At 48.4% G+C, this 21,875-nt stretch overlaps 1 protein-coding gene across 2 annotated transcripts in view; it reads right to left on the bottom strand.

Moving 5' to 3' along the window:
• Positions 1-21,875, bottom strand: part of LOC131267058 (rap1 GTPase-activating protein 1) — a 128,565-nt gene that overhangs the window by 18,151 nt on the left and 88,539 nt on the right. The gene's annotated exons all lie outside the window — the stretch shown is intronic.

Genomic DNA, 21,875 nt, shown 5'->3' with positions numbered 1-21,875 from the left:
TGGAGAAAGCGTGCGCGCATCGATTTACGTCCGCAGATGAGCACCGATTTTCTTCATTTTGGGGGAGATGTTTTCCACCCCGAAACACACACCGAACCGTCGTCGTTGTCGGTGGCGGCTTTGGCTTTCGTCCACATCGATGTGATGCTTGGAGGAAGGAAAATTGATTTCCATCCCCCAAAAGGGTGTCGGAGGTTTGGAACGGAGCCAAAGAGTGGGAGATGAAGAAAATCCCCAATACCACAACCTTGCGCTTCAGGTGCGCAGAAAGGGTTGCGGTTTGTTTCAAGCCAACCCCAAAGATGTTGACACAGTTCCGTGATTGATTTTCCTTGCAGTAATAACTTTGGCCAGCGTTTCGTGCGTCAATACGCAACAACATTGGTTTTGGTTTAGTACTCCGATGATGCTGCATCGACACGGTTCGCCTTTTTTGTTTGTTTCAAATAGCGGTTTAGTTGTGTTTACCAAATTGTTCCCTGTTGGGTTGCATGCTAATTTTACTCTATTGTGTACAAATCTGCAATCACGTCGGGTCGTCGGTTGAGAAATTTCCCCTTCAAGGTCTGATTTTTCTCTGTTGTTGTCTGTTGTCTGTTGTCTGTTTGATTTCCTATGATGAGTGAACGAAAAACAACTCACGGGGTATACATATTTGCATCTTCGCACATTGAATCCGAGAGTAGAGGTGCAGCGTGTTTTAGCAACCGAAAATAGACATGATTGGTGCAATTGATTGCGCTCTGACTGACGGGAAGGTCAAAAACGGGCGGAAGGGAAATATAGACGAAGCGAAGTAAAGCAGAACTGGAAGCGAGAGGACATTCCCAAGTGCAGAGTGCAGTTTTCCAAGCTTCGGATCGACACGATTTTGGGATGGAGTGGTGGTTTTTTTGTTTCCTTCGGTTGGAAATATCAATTTTGTCGTTCGTGATGATGCCATAAGCATAGGACCACGTCCGTTCAACTCGGAGTGCTGCGCGCGTTCCAGATCGTAAAACCGGTGTGTGCGCGAGCCACAATGAAGGACAGGAGGAGTAAAATCGTGAGCTCACGGTCCTCGATTCGTTCATTGACAGGAGCGCTAATTGCCGCTCGGTACGGTTGGACGCCAACCGTCGCCGCCGAACCAAAGGGCATGAACGTAAATAAGAAAAAAAATGCACGATGGACGCTTGGCGCTTCTGTCGCGTGAAGAAAACATACCGCCGGATCGAGAAATGTAATCTCCCGACGCGAATGAAGTTGGGTGGTGGGGTAAAAATAGAACCCAACAATCACACACATACACAGTGATGCGTCGTGCGACAGTCTCGTTTGGCAATCGCTGTTTGTTGGTGTCCCTAACCCGAGCCACGAACCGGCGTTTGGTGAATGCGAACGTGAATAAAATATTCGCCTACAAATCCCGAGCGAGCCCTACATCAACACTGCACACGAGGCTTGGTTTATGAAGTAAAATGCATCCAATTGACTATGAAAGCACGAACATTAACCTACCACCACTACCTCCATATTCCACCAAACGGCTCTCGTGAGCAAACGAAGGATCAAACGAAAAGCGAACTGTTTGTCCTCAACCTACTTGGGCTCTCGTACACATATAAAATTTTCTGTTGTTGCCTCGCGTGGGCAACATGATTCGTCCACTGTTCGGATTCGGCATAAAATGGTGGGTATGAAATATTTGAACATTTTTCAACTGCAATTTGAAACGAACGAATGAGCTATGCTTGACGATGCGAAGGACTGAGCGCGGAGGCGTACTTGCATTAAAATTCAATTAAAATCGTGCCACGAATTTCAACCCGCTGGTTTTCCGCGTCACAGGCTCGCGAGAATCGTATGCGTTGTTGATGTGCGTCAAGTCCTCCGGTACGTGCGAACAAAAGGTAATCGCACCGACGTTGGGAGGTGGGCAAAAAAAATACACGACTTCAGAATGGAGCCCTCATCCCAAGTGGAGAAGCTAAGTCGATCATGTTTCTTTGTCTGAAGCCACGCGCTTTGGAACTCCCAATAACACAATAAGCTCCCGCTGAGGTTTGGATGGATGGCGCGTCCCACGTCAAGAAATAAGTGTCGCGTCTTACAGGCACCCAATCTCCGAAATCCCGGATTGTCACGCACTCGTTTCCATCCATTTGTTTTTTTTTTGTTCGTCTAATGTTTTGTTGTGTCGAAGTGACAAATGCGTATGCGTGGACGGTGGGAATGTTAATGTCTTTCGTACGGTTAAAAATGCTGGATTCTTGTCCACAACAGCATCTCAGAGCCAGCGTTCTTATGGAGCAAATCATCCTCTCGCTCCACGGGGTTTTTTTCCTACACCCTTTCCGCGTGTGTCAGTGCTTTAAAAAAGCGCCAACTCAACTCAACAACGCATGAATTAACCCAGACGCTAATTTGAATCAGCGAAATTAGCGGTTGTGGAGGTTCTCACGCAGCTTTTATCGTCCGCAGTGGCAAGCGAAAAGTGAAAAAGTTCAGCCTGTACAAGCCTTTCGTTTTTCACGCCAGCACGCGACTTGCGAGCGTCTCATCATGCACACACAACCACCAGCTTAGCTTTTTCCACCACACCCGGCCCTTCCCCACCAAACACTGGTGTTATTGCGAGGCTAATTGTGGCAGACGATTGTCACTTTCTCGCCAATATGACGTCATGGCGTCCGAAGAAAGTTTCACTTTTCTCGCCTTCAATTTTTGCGTACATAAACAACAAGCCCCCTTTGCCTTTTCGTTGGTTCACTCTTTCCTCTTTCCACCCCAACAAAAATATTATCAACGTTTTTTTAAATGTTATCTCTCTTTCGTTCACCTTTTCACCACGCTGCTCGGTTCGTGCTTCCTCGGTGGAGGTACTTTCGGTGAAATGAGCGGTCATACTGTCACTTTCGATTTGTTCAAAAACAATTTCGCGATTGTCTTCGCAAACGGTTTTCCTCCTCGAGTCAAGCACACGGGGCCCCGAACACAATCTACAAATCAGCTCAACATGCTGCCTCTCAACATAATTCCGACTTCTGGCTCGAGTTCATTAGCGAAGCAGCCAACACCCCCGCCGCCGCTTCCCTTCAATTGTATCTGATTTGTGGTCCCCCATGACAAAGCCGTCGGAGGAGAGATTAATGAGCTACAATTAAAAGTGAGATTTATTGGTGAAGATACGGCGAAGTCGAGTGTTGAGGTGGAGAGTGAAAAAAAAGCAACACGGTTCATAGAATTCAACGGGGTTGCTACACTGGTTCCGCAACAAAACCTGAGCGCGCTTCCAATGGGGGGTGGGTGAAGAAACAATAGGACAAACGATGAGGCACCTGAGAGTCGTCAGTCGTCAAAACCACTCCCAACTCCCAATGTGAACCACCCTCAGACAAATGGCGATTTTGTCGCGAAACTACTACGCGCACAACAAACACTCCCCTCCCCACCGGGGAATGGCGAAACCGTGGAAAACTCAGTTCGAGTTTAATTCCAACAAGTGTCGCGATTTCACCCCAACACTCTCTCCCCCAACAGCCGCCTTTTCCCGGGGGCCTATTTTTTCGTTAATGCTAATGCCAAAGCATAACCCAATTGAACATAGCCGAACCTAGGTCCATTTTCACGGTTGGTCAGTTTAGTGTGACTCGGTCAGGGTTAGGTTGAACGGGAAGGAGGGAGGGAGATGATGAGGTTTGAATAAATGAGGCGGCGTTTACGAAAAATGCTGCGAGTGTTGTTTTTTCCCAGACGAAACGGCGATCCGATCGGAATGTCGACGGTTTTCGAATGCTTAAATCGTGGCGGAAATTTATCTACTCCACCCGATCGGTCCCGTAAAACATGTGATCTTGACCGTTCAAAGACGGCAAGCCAGTGGCGTTAAATAAAATTGTGAACGCTTAAATTAGGAGGCACTGCCACCCGGTGGGATATCCTTTCATTGTGTCGTAGATAAATGTTTCAACGGCCGCCATCTTTGCTGACGCACGCCGGGGAGGTTCACGCACGGAATTCGGTGGCGATCTTTCATCCGATCGGTGTGAGTGGATTTATGTGGTGTCTCTTTGACTCTTTGCATTTCAACAGCAGATTCCAACCGACGGGGAGACTAATTTGAGAGACGCCATTTTGCGCAAATCAGTTGAAACGAAGGATTTTAAATAAAGTAAAATGGTGGTTTTGCAACAAGATCGACTTTTGCCAAGGAAGAACTTGGCGCTTCTGTTCTTTGCTTCTCGAAACCGATAAATTCTGCAAAGTTGAAGCAATTGTGCAACTCAACAGAAGCCATTGTTGCGCTTCTGATGATGTGGAGGATAAAGTTGATGATTGTACTGGATGGAGGAGTGGTAACACCAGTCTCCACCGGTTAGGCACTCCATCGCAGTACACGCTTTTGCATATTAATCAGCTAGACTTGGTGGCGCGAGCAGCGGTTTTTGTACCTCCAATATTTTAAACAATCGCGTTTCTGTGCCATTCGCTTTCGAACTGGATTGAGGAGATGGCGTTAAATATTTGTAAAAAAAGGTAATAGCACACTCAACTCTTTGTGGATGGCGTTGCATAAATACACATTGGCGCAAAGTTTATCTGCGTACTTCATACAGGCAGCAGATAAGAAGTACTTCAACAAGCCTTCATCAGTCGGGGTGGTTGTTCGTGCATAAAACTCTAATTCCCAACGGTTAGCTATCTTGTGTATGTTTGCATGTGCATATGTGATAAATTCAATATCGTTAGGCTCAAAACTGCGCCTCTTGCGCTTTCCTGCGATGATCGTATCGAAAAGCAAACACGGCCGCCATCTTTCCCCAATGAGCCAACACCTTCTCGAAACATACAGTTTAATAAACACGAAATAAAATGAAGCTAATCAAATCGATTGATTCACCTTCACTTATCGTCATTGGTGCGAGGGTACCGACCACTTAACTCCCATGTGTCTCCCTTCGAGCTACCGGAGCCCATACATACACATCAGCACACACGACGGAGGTGTTGAAGATTGATGTCTTTCCGGACACGTTTTCTTACCGACGCGCGTTCCGCAAAATCAATTTTAAATCGCCACTCCGCGAGTTCGTTCGCTTGACTGAGCCGCATTAAAATTGCGCCAGTGTTAAGGCAACAACGGATGGAAGATGATTGTACACAAAAGACACAATATAAGGTAGTACAAGATGCCGAGTGGTGCGATGTTGTTTTGCGCACATTAATCGCACCTTGTTGCAATATCAAATCGACATTATTCGTCGAATTTCATCGAACAGGAAATAATGGAAGCAAGCTCCAGCCAGGCGGAAACGGTTAGGATTCATATTATGGAGTCATTTGTCGGGTACGATTGACTTCTTGTATAAGCAGGGAGGCCCTTGTGTTGAAAGAAGGCAACCAGTAGTGAGGATTGATTACTCACTTCTGTTCTAGGCTCAAGTCAAATCAAATAAACACGTTTGTTTTTACTACCAGGGGTAACAATAGTAAATGTTCTGATTAAACCAATCGAGTAATAAACTATAAATAACGGAATGTGAAGATGATTATCATGTGCAAAATAGCTTAGCGTTGTTTTAGAAAGCGTTCACAGCATGTTTCCTTTCTTCCACGTTCCAGCGAATGTCACTTTTTGATGGTTTTTCAAGCTCATATGCATCGAGGAAAACTTATGGTCGCATCGAATCTGCTCATCGCCGTTGTTTAACGCTTTGCTGGGCCGCAAACTCCATGACTGATAGTAATCTAATAAATGCAGTGCTGACGCTTTCGTAGGCCCCGGGCGTCTCTTGCTTCACTTGCAGATGTCTTATTAGTGTGTCTTCACTTCTCACTCTATTAACATTTTGAATAATTTCCATCGCCTTAGAAAGGGGAACCAAACCGGCCGATCGGAAACTTATTATAGCACCGACGACGACGGGTGGCCCACACCAGCGCAGCGAAATAGCTTATAGGCAGTCAGTAGTCCGTCCGGGGAGGTGTGAAAGCGATCTTCCAAAACCGTTCCACTTGGCTTCGCGATCGATCTGCGCCGATGGATGGAAATTGGTTGTTCCCAGCAAATAAGGGAAAATTGGAAGAAAACGATCATCGACAAGCCGGGGAATGTCGCTTGGTTTGCTGCTCCGGTTTTGTAACCTCGTGAAGGTACTACCTCACCACCACCCTAGCCCCTTCTGTCATGTGGTTTTCCTCGCTATTCCAATGACTCACAGTCGAAGAGGAGAGGACAGACCATTTTGGGGCGGACAAAATTCCTTTGCGCCTCGAAGCCAAGTTAAATCTAGAGTACATAAAATGCGGTCACAAATTAACCGCTTCCCCCCCCCCTCCCTCAAAAGAGAAGACAAACATGCCCCTTCAGGGTTGATCTAAATATCGACGGATTCCAAACTTTGTACTTTACGCCGTTCGATTTAAACGGTTTGTCTTTTCGCTGCGCATTTGCTTTCCAATGATTCCCGTTGGGATTAGGCCAGTTTAACGGGAGTTTTTGTTTCGGGAAAACAGCCACGAGAGCAACTGTTTGCTGTCGGGGGGCATGGTTTCCGTGATCGATTCTGTTTTGCGGGCAGGAAACACAAGCAAAACAACCAACGACGGAAAATATAACAAGCTTACATTCCTTCGGATTTCCCACCTTTTGCTCGAACGTGTGTTTTTTTTCGGAGGGAAATGATCACCAGAAGCACCAAAAATTGATTAGCACCGCAACGAGCGATTTTGTTGATTTGCTCGTAAATTATAGGCCCCAGGCGCGTCCCTTTTCTTATAGCTTCCCTATTTTCTTGTCTTAGCGAAACATCCGATGCGCACACGAGGAGGAGGATTAGCCGCCATTCTTTCCGACCGGTTAACCTCTTTCTTTCGGTAGCAGCCTCGTCCCGTTGGCCACAAACCATCGACCACCGCTCGTCCTATGGTCGTCGAACATTAGCGAACGATATTAGCGAGCCGTGATTTGCGACTTGGGGCACAAACGTTTGCGCGGTTTCTTGGAGCCTTCTCTCTCTATCTCTCCTTTAAGCTCGCTGAACGGTGGTCGCTTTCACCGTCATTCACGCTAAAATTACCACGAAAGTACCCCTTCGATTTGCAGATTTACCGTTGCGTCGATCGAGTCGAAGGGAAGAAGAAACGGCGGCTTTCTAGCTGTTGCTGGAAAAGCTGCTGCTGTTGTTGTTGGCAACCCTTGTTTCCGTCTCCGGCTCCGGTTCAAGATCTGCCGTGTAAACGACTCTCTGGCCTGCACCACCCGGGACTGGTTGTTCTCGCTTCTACCTCCCCCTCCTGCTCTTGTGGTATGTGCCCGTCAATCCGAAGCCGAACCCATCAGTTCCGAAACATTTGCCAACGCTTTCGAGAGAGATGGTGCCGTATGGAAGGGCGGCCGGGCAGAGTAACGTTGCTTCAGTTGCTCTTCCCATTTGCGCAACGTAATGGAAACCCTTTCCACTTAGGCCGGCGGCGCATGGATCATCATTTTTCAAAACCCAAGTCCCGCTTCGCTCCCGGATTTCATCTTCTAGATGATGATCCGCAACCAAAAGGCGATTAATCGATCGAGAAAATGATCCCGTGTTGATGCTGATGCACCAACCCCCCTTTCGGTTCGTTGCAGCTCATCAAAAAGCACTTTGGGGAACACAACATAAGCGTTGGCAGCTCACATTCGTGATAAGCTCGTTAGTTTTACGGCCTCGGAAACGAGGCCACAACTGAGTGGATCGCGAAGGGAGTCATATTCGATTTGTAAAAGTGGCATTCAACGCTCCTCACGTGAACATACTTCCGTACTGCTTCTCGCGTTACACAAGTGTGGTGTGCTTTATGTGATTGTACACATGTAATTTGACAGTGAAAAAAACCCCTTACTTGTAAGTGAATTTACATCAACGTAAGTGTTATGCTCACCCACATTTGTTTTTGTGATTCATCGTTCCATGTGTGTCTGCTTCCGCTCACCCAGCCAAGCTTCGCGTCGGAAAAATGCATTCCCCCCCACCCTCCCCAATCGTCGGCACCGGGCTTCCTGGACACGATCGAGCATAAGGAGCCAAATGCGCGAATATTGCGCGCACGGATGGACCTCGACACGTGTGAAATAATAATGATGTGACCGGGAAGGAAGGAGAGTGTGCGTGTGCGTGAGCCACCATGCGCGACGGATGTCTGAGCTTTTGCGCACACCCCACAACACCCCCCCCCCCCCCTCCATTAGGCTTGCACATATCCGCACCAACGCCTTCGAGACGAAGGCGAGAATTCCTTTTTCTATTAATTCCTGTTTTTGATGTTAATAAAACAATTGAATTACTTCACCGCAGGGCGTCGGAGTGGAGGGGGGGTTAGGAAAGGCTTCAATGAGGCTAATGGTCCTCCCTGCCTGCCTCCCTGTGTAACGTCGCCTGAAGAAAAAAATGAATCTAATGACAGACCCCGAAGGCCATAATTTCAGTAACAGACCTCGCACTTTGATTGACACCAAATCCGTGAGCGTCGACCGAAACGCGGATGTGTCCCGCTCGAATATGTGGTACGTCGTGTGTGCCCTCGGTGGTGGAGCGGACACTTTTCCTAGCGGGTTATGTTTTTTCCCCCGCTTTTTTTTGTGTTTACGTTGATTACCATCGGCAGGAGGAATAGCAATTGACGGCGCAATGGAAAATGATGATGACGGGTCTCTCCTCGGAGCGGTGCTTTATGCCACCAACGGAACGGCGTTACGAGAACAAACGAACGTGTTGTATGTTGAAGGAATGGGTGGGTGAGAGGGGACGGTAATAAAAAGGCAATCCTAGACCGTCTTCTTCGGGGTTCGGGGCTGCCTAGATTGCTGGTCGCCGCGGTTTTCCTCGACGCTGGACGATGGTGGTGTTTTGCTAACAAGTCATAGAAATATTCCAGCGCAGTAAATATGTCAAAGTATAAGCCGTCCCATTTGTTCCAGCCATAAATTGCTCCCTACACCCACCCACTTTAAACTTAGGGCCAAACAAACCCCCTCAAGGCGCGGGAGTTTTTAAGAGACCCCTCCGTCCGAGTTCTTGTGGGCGACCCCCACGGTTTGGATTACAATTTTCCAAGAAAACATAACCGTACAAAACACGTCACCCGGACACGCCAGAGTCTGAAATGATCGATCTATTTGGAGCAATTTGTCGCAACACAATTGCATCGTTTTCGACCGTTGCATTGGATTGTTTGGTTTTTCGGATGGGCACCAACCAACACCAGAAGACGCCGAACGCCGCGGGGTCTGATTTTGTTAACCTCATTCTGGTGCGTCCTCTCCTGCATTCGAATCGCATGATCTGCAGCTTGGATCGATGCCACCACCCCCATCTGCAGCAATGTTGCCATCTAGATTTCGCTTTTAATAGCGCCCAATTAAGGCAAATTGCTCGATTTTCAGCCTTCAACTCTCCCGCGTCGAGGGCACGTGGACAATGGTTTCGATAAACGGATGGGTGCGACTTCCATCGAGTAGAGGGTGGAGTTCCCGGGAGGCTCTCCAGCATAAATCATGCAGAACAACGTGCCGCACAAAACCAGATGTGGCAACGACGTTCCCCCAGAACGACCCAGAAGATAGGACTCGATAAGATTGTGGCCTCAATGGAGGGACGAGGGGATTAAATGACGAAGCCGGGAAGTGAAAAAGTGGGCCTCACCTAACGATCCTTGTGCCACAGGATGATCATTGTTTCATTGGAGACAATATTCCCAAATCGCTAGCTCTCCCTCTCTCCCACTGGGTTATCGTCTTCATCATTACGCGCCATCGTCTTTTATTCGCATAAAAATCCTTCCGCCATTGTTCTCATCATTGGGCCCGTTCGTATTCGCGGTCCTGATGTCGCCAATATATCACCACCCCGGCTCGTCGTTTCGCAACGGTTTCAGTTTACGCCCCACAACGTTCCGACAAACGGTCACGCGAAACGGAATTCGGGAGATACGGCCAATCGAAACCAGTGCCACAATTTTGTCTGGTGGTTTGGGACGGAGGGGATGATGGTGGGGGAGGATTTTGCCTTGGGCCATCTGTTGCATGCCACCACCACCATCCGACAGTCAACTGGCCATGAAGTCGCGCGGTCCTTCCCGAAGACATGCGCCGACATAAAATTTATATTCATATTATTTTATTATGACGCCCATGTGCTTAAATTTCGCAACAAACGAGCTGAATCGTACGAAAGCCCGATTCGCGACCAAGTGGTTTGGGTTCTGGGGCGGCCTATGTGATTTGTTGGTGAATTGATACTTTGATGCTGCTTCAACGAGGAGGTGGTGATGGACCTGATTCACTGAACCGCTTTTTTCCTTCTTCTTCTTCGGCGTGTCCCTGAACCTCATCGGGTTGTTATGAATTCGCTTCATCATTTATTTATGCACTCGAATGCCCTTTGGCGAAAACGGGTTGAAAAGAGCAATGCGGGAAAGTGAGTGTTTAAACTTTCATGCAGGAAATTCAACTCCAGAACGTGAACTGAAGCGATAAAGGGCACTGTATGAGGGAACGGCCTGTGTGTGTGTTGCGGTTGTATTAATTTGTATCAGTTCGCAATCAGCATTCAACGCCACCCCCGACAGTGTGGCGACCGGAAAATGCACCCACATTGTACAATTAACTACTCAGAGGGATCTCTCGTTTGATGTCGGTGATGACGTGTGGCCAATCGAGAAAAAAGTAGCAAGCCCTTCGACTACCGGTTTGCGTGTAGCCACCGCCTCCAGCGCCAGGAATGTTTCGCGAGCGGCGATGGGTGGAAAAACACAGCACAACCAGCACAATAATAACACTGTAAACCCGCCGTCTAGTGTTGCCGCGTGTTTGTGATCGCGAGCGAGCGAATGGGCAAAGATTGAACGGCGATACACAGCTGTAGCTGTTGTTGTTGGGGCTGGAGCTGGACCGGACTCGCGAACTCACACTGTTGCGAGCGGCGTACACAAATTAATAGGCAACCCCGAACGCCACTAAACGAGTTAACCTTACCCATTTAGCAACGCGAGAACGGCGCCATTTGGCCGGTTTTTTTTTTGTTGTAAGTTGTTCCAGTGTTCCAACATGTCGAGTATTATTTACATTCTCAGCTGGGTTTGGTTTCTCCACTCCCACAATGGCATGCTGCGGCGCACAAGATCACCTCCCACCACCGTGTGTTCCGGTGGTGTTTGTACGCGATCGTTCGTGGGCGACACGTACACACAAACACACATTTACCTCGCAGTAGCGATCGAGAATGCAGGAATGTGTCACTTTGCAAATGACGCCAGCGGAAGATAAAAAAAAAGGCCAGTCCGTTGTCGACAAGAAAACACACAAACGGTATGCTATCTCCCGAGCGCGCATATGTTATCAATATTAGTTTATGTTGTTTTCCTCCTGTACCTCTCCCCGCACACGGTGGTCTGGGTTTCGGGAGATAATAAGCTACTTCCCCGACCGTTGTAGATAGACCTTACGCTTGGGAAAAAAAACACGCATATGGCCGGTTGTAAAAACCCGAGAGATCATAGACTCGGGCACAAATCAAACATCATAAAACGGGTCCTCTTCTGCTCAAGGACTCGCATGAAGATGTTCCTAGGACAACGGCGCCACCAAACATGGGGGAAAGAGAAGGAAAGGAGTGCACTTCGGAAGAGAAAGCTCGAGAGAGTGGTAATTCTCGGCCGATCGTCATCGTGTACTTGTGGCGTTCGAATTGTTTGGCTTGTGCTGTAAAAATATCCCTATCGGCATATAAACGAACGAAGGATAACAAACGCAGGCGGACTTCGGAGGTGGTGGTTGCCAAATCGACGAAAGGGCAAAGGCAGTATAAGTATAAGACAGCGATGGAGGAAGAATGGCTCCATAAAAAGCGTTAATCTTGGCCATCGAAGAGCAAGAGCGAGCACAATCACGTCGAGTGCATGTTGTTCGGTTTGCGGTAGTCATCTGGAGGATGGAAGTGAAGGAGGGGGTAACCATACATCCACGAGCGAATGTAGGCTAAGGCGTCATATCCATTTTCGGCACGCCGGTTCCCTTGGCGAGACTCAAAAAGCCGAGGGTTCGAGAAAAAGGGATCAAAAACTCGAGACGAGATTGGATCATGAATTTAAGTCCAAGCCGAACGAATGAAAACACTGACAACGGTGAGGCTCACCAACCAGGTCGACGAAATCATAGAAGCTTAGACGAGAATATGTAAGGGCTTAGGGTGTTGCGAGGTGCGGCAGAACCCGTCGTACTCACGCTCCTCCTCCACGGTGATCTACGCCTTCTGCGCGAGACCTTAACGGCGTTTGCCTTCGTCGTCGTCAGAAACTCAGTCACGACACAATCCGCTGTTGCTGATCCGACGCGAGGCGTGCGCAACCGGTTTTCTCGAACCGTTGCGCTTGAACGTATGCGATGACATTTGCCACCGCTGCTGCTCTGCGTCGCCATGACGAACGAAAGGTACCGAACCGAGGTCAAAATGAAGCGAAGGCAGCAGCGAAAAAATGGCGTAGAATCTCCTCGCAGAGGATCTGAAAACTGGACACCTGAGACGGGGTTGATCTCGAATCACCAATGTCGCCCCGAGATCAGGTTTGATAGCGACAAAATCGATTCCTAAAAACCACCTGATCGTGTTGTGGTGGTGGTAGTTTTCTACCACGAGTCCGGACTTATGGACCTACGTTCCGATCATTATGCTCTCTCTCTGCGGCGGATGTGGATGCCGGGTTGTTGACACACATATTCGACGGACGGCGGAAACCACAACAAAAGCCCAACAACACCGATAGATTCCGTTTTTATTGTCAAAGAAGGTCTCGTGAGTGAGTTCGTGCGTGAGTATGTCACCAGGAAGTGAAAGTCAGGAAACTGGTAATGCACACACACACTCGGCGAAGGTTTGAGCTTTCTTTCGTCCAGCATATCTCTGAACAAGGGCATCAATCAGTTCCTTCCGTCGACTCTGAATTCCGTCAGCTATTTTCCGTTATTTTCTCGACCCAATTTGCATTTCTTCGAATCTGTTCGAGTGCGCGCGCTCGAGAGATTTAAAAAGAAACAAGCCTCAGTGGATTCAGCTTCGGATGGGCCAAAAGTTTGACGATCCAATTAGGCGCGGGCTTGTCACCACGGGGGGAACCAGCATCGGAAGAGGCTGGCCATTTGGACGGAAAAATGGACAAAGTTCTACTCAACAACATCTGGCTGGAAGCTTTCCATTGGAAACGATAAGCGCTTTTTGGTAAAAACCCGGGCAAATGTTGACACTATTTTTCCCCGATGCGGGTCGTGGTCCTTATAGCTTCCCCTTTTGAGGGGAATTGCTTCAAACGAGGACGTGGCCCGGGAACGTGAACTCCTCCACCAATAGACGCGCAGGTGTGTCGCCCGGTGAATGTGTGGAAATATTTGTTCGGTCTGTTTTTTTTTCGATGGTACCTACATAGTTTTTCTCCCCTTCACGTGGCGGTGGTGTTCATCATTATGCTTGGCAAACAAAGATACCGACCCGGACCGGAACCGGCTCTTACGGGGACTAACGTACGAACGACGAGACGACGGAGCGGAAAAACATCTGCCACATGTTGGAACCGGACATGCGGAGTTCCACCGAATGCCGGTTGTGGTGTGTGGGAGAATGTGCCGCAGGATAACGCCTCGTCGTCGTCGTTGCCATCTTTTTTCCCAAAACCTCGCTCTCTTCCAGGAAGCACACAACATTATGCATGTACACATAAGTTTTGTGACAGGGGAAAAATGCCGAAGAAAGGACAGTGGGAAGAAAAATAATGTTTTCAGTCAGCAGAACTTTAACGCCACTTCATAATCTTCTCCCGTCTCCTTCCAGCAAGTTTGAGACGGTGTTGACGGGCGCGCAAATTAGCATTAGGAAGTGTGCCCATATGAGGCGCGCGAGGCATTATCGGGGCCTAAGTCTGCAGTGGGCATTGTTTGTTTGGCGTCGGGAAAAAAACTTAACATTTCGCAAAAGGCACGAGAGAGAGAGCTTCATAAAAATGGTCCTTTGCTTAATCTTTTTCCTCCAACCGAACAAGGGAAGACAGACAGTAAATATAAAACCCCATTTTTATCACTCTGGGGGGATTTTTTCCGATGTTGTGTGTGTCGGTTGACACATTCCATCATAACTGCTATTGGCTCCTGTCCATCTTGGGGCCCTCGTGAGACATCGAGCGTGGTAAATTAAACGAAAATTTGCTAACCATCATCACCCCATCTCTTGGGTGAGAGGAACGCCCCGGTTGGGGGGAGGGAGGGGGGATTTCTTTGGCACGAACCAACGGTCCCAAAAAAAAAAACGTAAGACCAGACCAGCCGGCAGACACGAGTCAGACCTACCGTTTGTCTCTAGTCTGTTTCAAAAATCCAACCATTTCGATCGTCATCAGCGAATTAAATAAAACAAAAAAGGAAGCAACCGCTAACGAATCTCCCCCTCGAGGTCGCGTGGGCCCCGTCTGCCGTTTATAATGCAATGCCCCAACAACCCAAGAGCATGTGCTCCAAGTTGTACCAGCAGTGCGTCGCAGTTGTTTTCCGTCTTCGCCGCCATTAGGCGACTTAATTGCGTGCGCGCGCGATGCGCGATTAACGGAAAACGCATGTACGCATGAGATCAGCATCGAAGAGGAGAGTTGTGTTTGGGGGTGGGGTGGAAAAGGCGAAAATAAAACACATCACATCTCTTTCGGGGTGCGCTGCTCGGTGATGAAAGTCCTTACCTCGATGCGGCCACTGTGATGTTGCAGATTGTTGTTACCATTACTGCTACTACCACTACCACTACTACCGTTGTTGCTGCCCAAGTGGCTCGTTATGTTGCCATTGTTGTTGTTATTGTTGTTGTGGTTGTTGTTGTTGTTGGTGCTGCTGCTGCCATTGTTGTTGCTCGTGATGGAGTTCCTGCTCGCCCCGGGCAGGTCGCGCCAGCGGAGGACACCCATGACTGCCTGTCGCACCCAGCGGCGCTCACCGCCTTCGCTTTGGAAGGCCACCGTGGAGTTTGACTATGTTGGGGTGAAGCTGTTTTTTTTTTCTCTTCTTCCTCCGTTTTTTTTGGGTCGGACTTAGTTTTTACCGATCACATATGCACACAGAAAAAACACTCGCGATCTACTCCTGCAGCCTTCGGGCGGCGTCGTCGACGGTGGGTCGCATCGAATCAAATCCGGAGCGGCCGCGTCAATTCAAACTTCAATAAACGCAACTGGAATTAAATGGTGTCGTAATGTAAATCGAGTCGCCGCCGCACACTGAAAGAAGTAGTTTCTTTTTGCCCTCCCTCCCCCCCAGGCGTCCGTTTCTTCCCTAAAGGTGGTGGGTCCATCGAGTTCGATTCGCCACAGCCCCGGCGGTGATCGCCACATTTAAATTCGTTTCAGAGGTGAAGAGGGTGACGATGATGGGGGAGGGGGGAAAAGCACTTCCAACATCGCATCAGTGCAGCAGCCAATTTTATGTAATTACGAATTCATTGCCAACACACAGTGAAGGCGTGTGTGTGTTTGTTTGAACTATTCCGTTTTGATGGAGTTTTTTTTGTTTTCTTCGACTTTGGATTTCTGAATCGAATCGTGTACTCTAATTGCAAGAAGGTTAAACTTAAGAGCTAAGGGACATATGGTTCCAATTGCAACAGACAAAACAACGTAAAGTACTGTACGAAAAGCAAAAAGTTTATTCCTTTTCCCTCACCTAACTAAGCGAAATTGGCTGACTAATGTTCACTTCGAGATTCGCACCAACATGTCACTTGTCCATCCAGAGTGTATACCTATGTACTTTCGCCTTGTTCCTTCGGGGCAAAAAGGTTGTGAGAGAGTTTCCCTTTTCCATGCCACAAGGGCTCCTTCCCATTCCTTATGTTAGGGTGGAAGGAGTCGATGATGACTCATCCGAGAAAGGCCAGGTTCGGCAGGGAATCCTTGGTAATACACTTTCCCCTACCGAATCGATTTATCATCCCCCTATCGGGAATGTGGTGGAACGAGGGAAGCGAAAGCGAGTAGGGAAGGGGTTTTTTGTTTTCAGAGACGCCGAAATGGCCTGTCGCTCTCCAAAAACGCCGGGTCACTTTTCCTTACACTTTCCTTTCGGGGCTCGCGATTTGCGAATATAAACAAAATATTTGCGTACTTAAATGGCCTCCAAAACCAAGCGGGATTGCTTTACGTTGACACAAAAGATAGATCCACTTTCTCGTGTGGAGGAGGAAGCATTAAGTTGTATTTGCAACAATTCGATCTTATTCAGCTTTCCATCAACTTAACGTTGGTGACTATGGCCACTTCAGTCCAGCTACTTTCTCCCCATTCCCCATACCGGCACCGCGGTTTAATACCGCCCCGTTTTTTTCCACTTTATTAATTAACCACTAGGAAAATCCACCTTTGACTAATAACGGGGGGTCGGGCGAAAGAGTGAATGTCTGGCATGGGAATTCGGGTCTTTCTTAATTTCTATGCCCACACTTCACGAACACTTCGGCTACGGGGAAATTAATAACCTCAAGACAATTTCTTTGGGAACCGAGATGAGGCCAAGAGGCGTGCACATTGGGATGACTTAGTCGGGGGGTGGAAAAAAACTCGGGGGAACTCAAATCTTCCGACTTCCGTCTCGCCCAAAAAAAAAGCACATACGTGAAGAACCAAACTTGATCATTGGAGGAAATAATCGGCAATTGGTTGACACACTGACCACCATCAGCACCACCAGCATCATTATCTTCTCGAACTGAACCACCTTTCGCTGGAGATGAAAGCGTTCGCGATCATCACACATACATACACATACACACAAACGAGTTGGATTGTCACAAAATTCGCACAAAACCTGCTCCACCGTGCGCTAACATAGCGTCTTACGCACCAGAAAGCACAGGCAGGAATTTGCCTACGTACTGTCGTGCAATTTGCTCCACTCGTAAACACGTTCTTCTTAAACTTTTCAACTGCTGCTTGAACAAAACGCCAACCCCTCAAAAATACCTCTGAGCCACGACGTTGGGGGAAAATGCGTGAGGGATCCGCTACAACGCGCCACACAAGGAGGGTTTATTACGCGAACGGAACAAAAACACGCTTTCGTTCGACTCGCGCGACGTGCCACATTCGACCGTTCTCTACGACTGCTAGCGCCGAACTGAAGCTGGGTCCACCATCGCTAGAGATCCGAAGCCCGCGCCAGACCGGTTCCTCGCGCTGGAACGGAGCTGTGAGTCCGGCATGTTTACCTTTTAACTACCAATGGGAATCGTTTTAATGTGTTTAAAATAAAAATGTGCTAATAAACTACACAAGCCACTTTTTTTTATATGCACAAACAATGATTTGGTTTTCGAGTGGAACATGATTTTACTTACAGCACCTAGGTTCGATCCGGAACTAATTGGTTCCTCTGTTTTACTACTAGGTGCAAGCGAGTGAGTCACAACATAGGAACCCCTCTCTACTCAAAGGTGCAATACACAATGCACCGGAGGTGCAACGAATGCATTGCTGCTCTCCCTTTCGCTCCTTTCCCCTCCCATCCTTTACACAACCCCCTGAGAGAGTGAGAGTACGAATAAATGTGCGTGTCCTGTGAAGCGATGCACAAATTCTCGTCAAACTTTCTCGTGACGCGACTGAAACGAGGGTGTCATTTTGAATTTCGAGGCCTGAAACATGCGTTCCGCTGGTTCAATGCAAAGCAGACAAAAACATGCTGAAGAGATTAATATGCGGTTCTGCCGAAAAAGGCGGTACGGTTTCGGGAGACGAAAAGTATGAGAAGGAGTAGTTTTGTTGAAACGAATGTGGAACATGTGGCCCAATCCATCTAACCACTTGATCGAAGGAAGCCTTTTGCTAATGACAGGCGCATTATTTTCCCGTTTTCTTTTGCCTTTCCTCCCCAAAGGGCAACGTCCTGAAGGAGGCAAGGAGTCCTACGGGACTCTACCTCCCTGGAATGCACCAAACCACCCCCCGATGTCCCGGCTGGTTCCTGTCTTCCAACCAGGAGCGAAAGTACATAAGAGTGAATGAATTATTGAAATGAAGCCGCTCGGTACACACCGAAACACCGATGGCAGACGAGACCAGACACGCACACCTTCTGGCACATATGCATGCAAAACAGGCCTGGGGACGAACGTACCACGCAAAGTGGCGCCATACGGACATCACGAGAGTGTCATCTGGACCGGAGGGATGCTCCGCTTCCGGGCACGGTGGAGAAATTTGAGACTTCCAAAGTGGAAATGATAGGCACAATGGATGGTGATGATGATGACGATAGTGGTGTCGGAGGTGGTGATGACGATGGACAGAAAAAGCAGAATCGCAAAAGAGGAATCACACCAATTTGTTCACTTGCAACCGGAACGTTGAGTCCTTGAACGGAATGGTTAAGAATATCATCCATTCGACGATTTGTCCTCCGCCTCCGGGGTGGGGGGTTGGTTCTTGGGGGGCTTCACAACAACAATAATGTGTATAAAAGAATCCATTATTCATCACCCCCCCCCCCCCCCCCCCCCAGGCATTGTGGTCTAGCGTGGAGCGATCCATTTCCGCGATGAGCAAAACTTACCGACATCTAATCGAAAGCTTCTCGAGAGACCTGACGGTTCTAATGCTCTATATCCGTTTGTAATCCGCGCGAAATATTGACCAACTCACCTGGAAAAGAGAGGAATAAAACAAAAAAATATGGTTAACTATTATACGACCACTTGGGGGCACAGGAAGAACAAAAACAAAAGAACAGCTAAATAATTCATTATGATCAACCAAAGACCCACGACGACTTCCCCCCGCCTCTGGTGAGCCTCTGGCTGGTATGAATCATCAATCAGCGCGCTGACGAGTCAGTTAAGAGCCGTCGATTCGCTAATCTTTTCCTCGATTTCTGCACACACAAAATGAATAAATAATAAAACTTTGAGCCTACGCCTCAGCCAACCATAGTAGAAATCCAATGTGACCCCCCAGGCGGAGGTGGAGGTAGGAAACGTATCCCCATCCGACTCCAGAAAAGGAAAGACAGCTGTCAAAGTATGAAAAAACTTGTGAAAGCAACACGATCGCGGTGTGGCGGTGGTACTTTTTACGTTCACCAGCATGAAGAACGTTCATCAAGGTGTGGTAAAGGTACTGTATGGCGCGAAGGTTTAAGGAAAAATCAAACATAACTACGCCCCGGAGGAGGTGCGCTATTTGACGTCACCGAGGGCGTGGGCCCATGAAGAATATCAGTCCATCGGTAGACTGATATAAAACATGCCACCAATAACGAGAAAGTTTAGAAAAATTGTAATAGTATAACAAATAAATGTTAAATAAACTAGTTGAACTAGTCTTACATACAACCTGGTTTGGACTTTATCTCACAGAACACGATCTTGAAACACCTCCCGGATATTCTGATCGACATGGACGTAGACAGACTTGTTTCCTTAACCAGGTAGCAAAATGTAGTGGAAACGGTGGAACATTTCTGTTGACTGTTGCCCGTTATTAATCTTGTTTAGAGAACTTCTGGTGCGCTGGCGGCTGCTTTCAGCTTTACAGCGTGCGTAAAGAAGCCATGTTTAGGTACGTGGCGACATTGGTCTCCTCTTTCGGCGTCTGGTTGGTGTGTTCTGAATACCCGAAAGGTTATCTGCCGCATGTGTTTGATCTAGCACGCATGTACGGTTCGAGAAATTAGGTCTCCTGCTTGTTGTTGTCGCGGTGCCCACAACAACACAACAACCAGCACCGAGAAGGGGTTATCCAAGGCGGTCTCTTCGTCGATCTATGCGTGGTGTGTTTCATTTCGTGTTTCTCTCTACAAACAAGGCACGCTACATCTCTTCGATGAACACAAAAATGACGTAAGTGTTGGAACAGTCAACTTTGGCCTCTTGAGCAATATCGAGATCGAACCGGGAAGGGAGCAGGGGTGGTTCTGTCCCATGGAGGCACGAGATGTTCTAAATTTCCCACTAGCAAAAGGGGGAGCAGCGCTATGCGATCGAATGCAATAAATGTGAATAATCTTGGAAATTGTCTCCTCCCCCCCAGATTGCACACACACACAGTGAGGACCAGAATCCAGTGACTAAATGAACGGCAGTCTGGAGCTCGTGAGCTCATAAAAATAGACCAACTGCTTTGGAGCGAGAAGAACATCACGAGCGTACGAACCCCTCCAACCCCGAACAAACGTGATTTGTCGTCGCGACTCGCGAGGTTGCGAAACGTGTGCCTCCCAAAACCCCCACGAGTACCATTTGTGTCTTTCAGATGGTGCATCTCGTTTGTTATGTTCCCGTTTTTGGTTGATTTGCGAGACGACCCAAGCGCGTCATCGGGTGGTGGCGCCTTAGGACAATCATTGTGCAGCATTGACTTTTAAATTGTTCATCCCTTCTCCACAGTTTGCATGAATCATGGGGTTTTGGCCATGAGGATGGCACACGCCTCCTCCTCCTAGTCGTCGAGGATGGTTTAATTAAAAAGTATCAAATTTGTTGCCCCACACCCTCGAGGCTCTACAGAGGATTGTGTCTAGACGCCTTCTGGAAGGAACCGGACGTTAAAGGCACACGCGACGGAACCGGAGCTGGCGTCACATGGCTAACGACGAAGCGCAGGAAAGGTCCAGTTGGGGGCGAAAAACATGCAGTATCCGATATACCGGGCGCCCAGAAACCGGTGGCCACAGCGTGACACTGACGGATCAAATATCGCGTTCAAATGAATCATCATAGCTGCAGGTTTACCTCGTAGAGGCTTGGCCGAACGAAAACAGATGACGGCACAAACACCATCACCTTCTGCAACAGGGAAGATGTTGGACGGCGCGCTTCAATTACTAACAAGCAGTCAGTCCCGGGGTTGGAATGGACACTTGCACGGGGTTGAAATCGAATATCGATCCTTTGCCTCCAAGGCACAAGACAGCTGGGGATTGTGCCCGGCGATACGGAGCCAATAAAGGCCATATGGTTCGATGGGGCCTGACCCAATGTAACAGGCACAACACACACAACAGGCATCCTCATCCGTTTGATCCACCAAATCGCGACTTTTCTGCGGGTTTGTTTCCCTCCCCGAACACCTTTTTAAGAGGTTTCCGCTCGGGTTTCCACTTCAAACACTCTTCCGGTGTTTTGGGGAAAATGTATATGTGTGTGTGTTGGGGGGAAAATAATAGCACCAAGGCCCATCATCGGTTCGTTCGGTTCGTTACGAGCAAACGATGCTCCCTTCTCGAGCCAATGTGGAATGTTTGGAAGGAAATTTGGCAGTCTTTAAAGCATCTGTTCCGTCCGTCCGTCCGTCCGTCCGTGTGTTCGAGAAACGAGGAAGTGGCTCGTACCGAAACATTGGTTTTCCCTTCGGCTCTTGTATGCTGTTTTTCCGTTCCGATGGTCGAACCAACCGGAGTCGGCGGCGTTATGCTGCACACCAAACCACTCCGAAAATCTACCGTTCCGGCGCGAGGGTTTTTGTGTTTCTTTGCTTCACAGGCAAACATTGGTTGTTCGCCCCCTGGCCACTCGGGTGGTGGTGGTGGTGGCGTGGTGAAAGTGCGGACGACAGAGGCCCGGAGTATGGTATTTTTGTATCGAAAATTACCGATACAATTTATGCAACTTGTTTTGTTGTTCGTTCCTTGTGCAGGTTGGTGGAGGAGGAGTTCGAACCTGGCGAGACGAGCGCGCTTCCTTCGAACACAAATTATGACGTAAGATCACTTGCAGGGAGGGAGGTAGGGAAGGGGGCAATAAAATAGCCGATGGTAAGGTGTGTGCAAAACAGGAAAAACCAATTCAACCGGTAATGGCGTTTGCATTTTGCTCCGACTCCGCCAATCATCTTCGCTATCG

The sequence above is a fragment of the Anopheles coustani genome, chromosome 2, assembly GCF_943734705.1.
Source record: "Anopheles coustani chromosome 2, idAnoCousDA_361_x.2, whole genome shotgun sequence".
Classification (NCBI taxonomy): Eukaryota; Metazoa; Arthropoda; class Insecta; order Diptera; family Culicidae; genus Anopheles; species Anopheles coustani.
The sequence above is the reverse complement of the archived record's forward strand: the minus strand, read 5'-3'. Positions and strand labels throughout refer to the sequence as shown.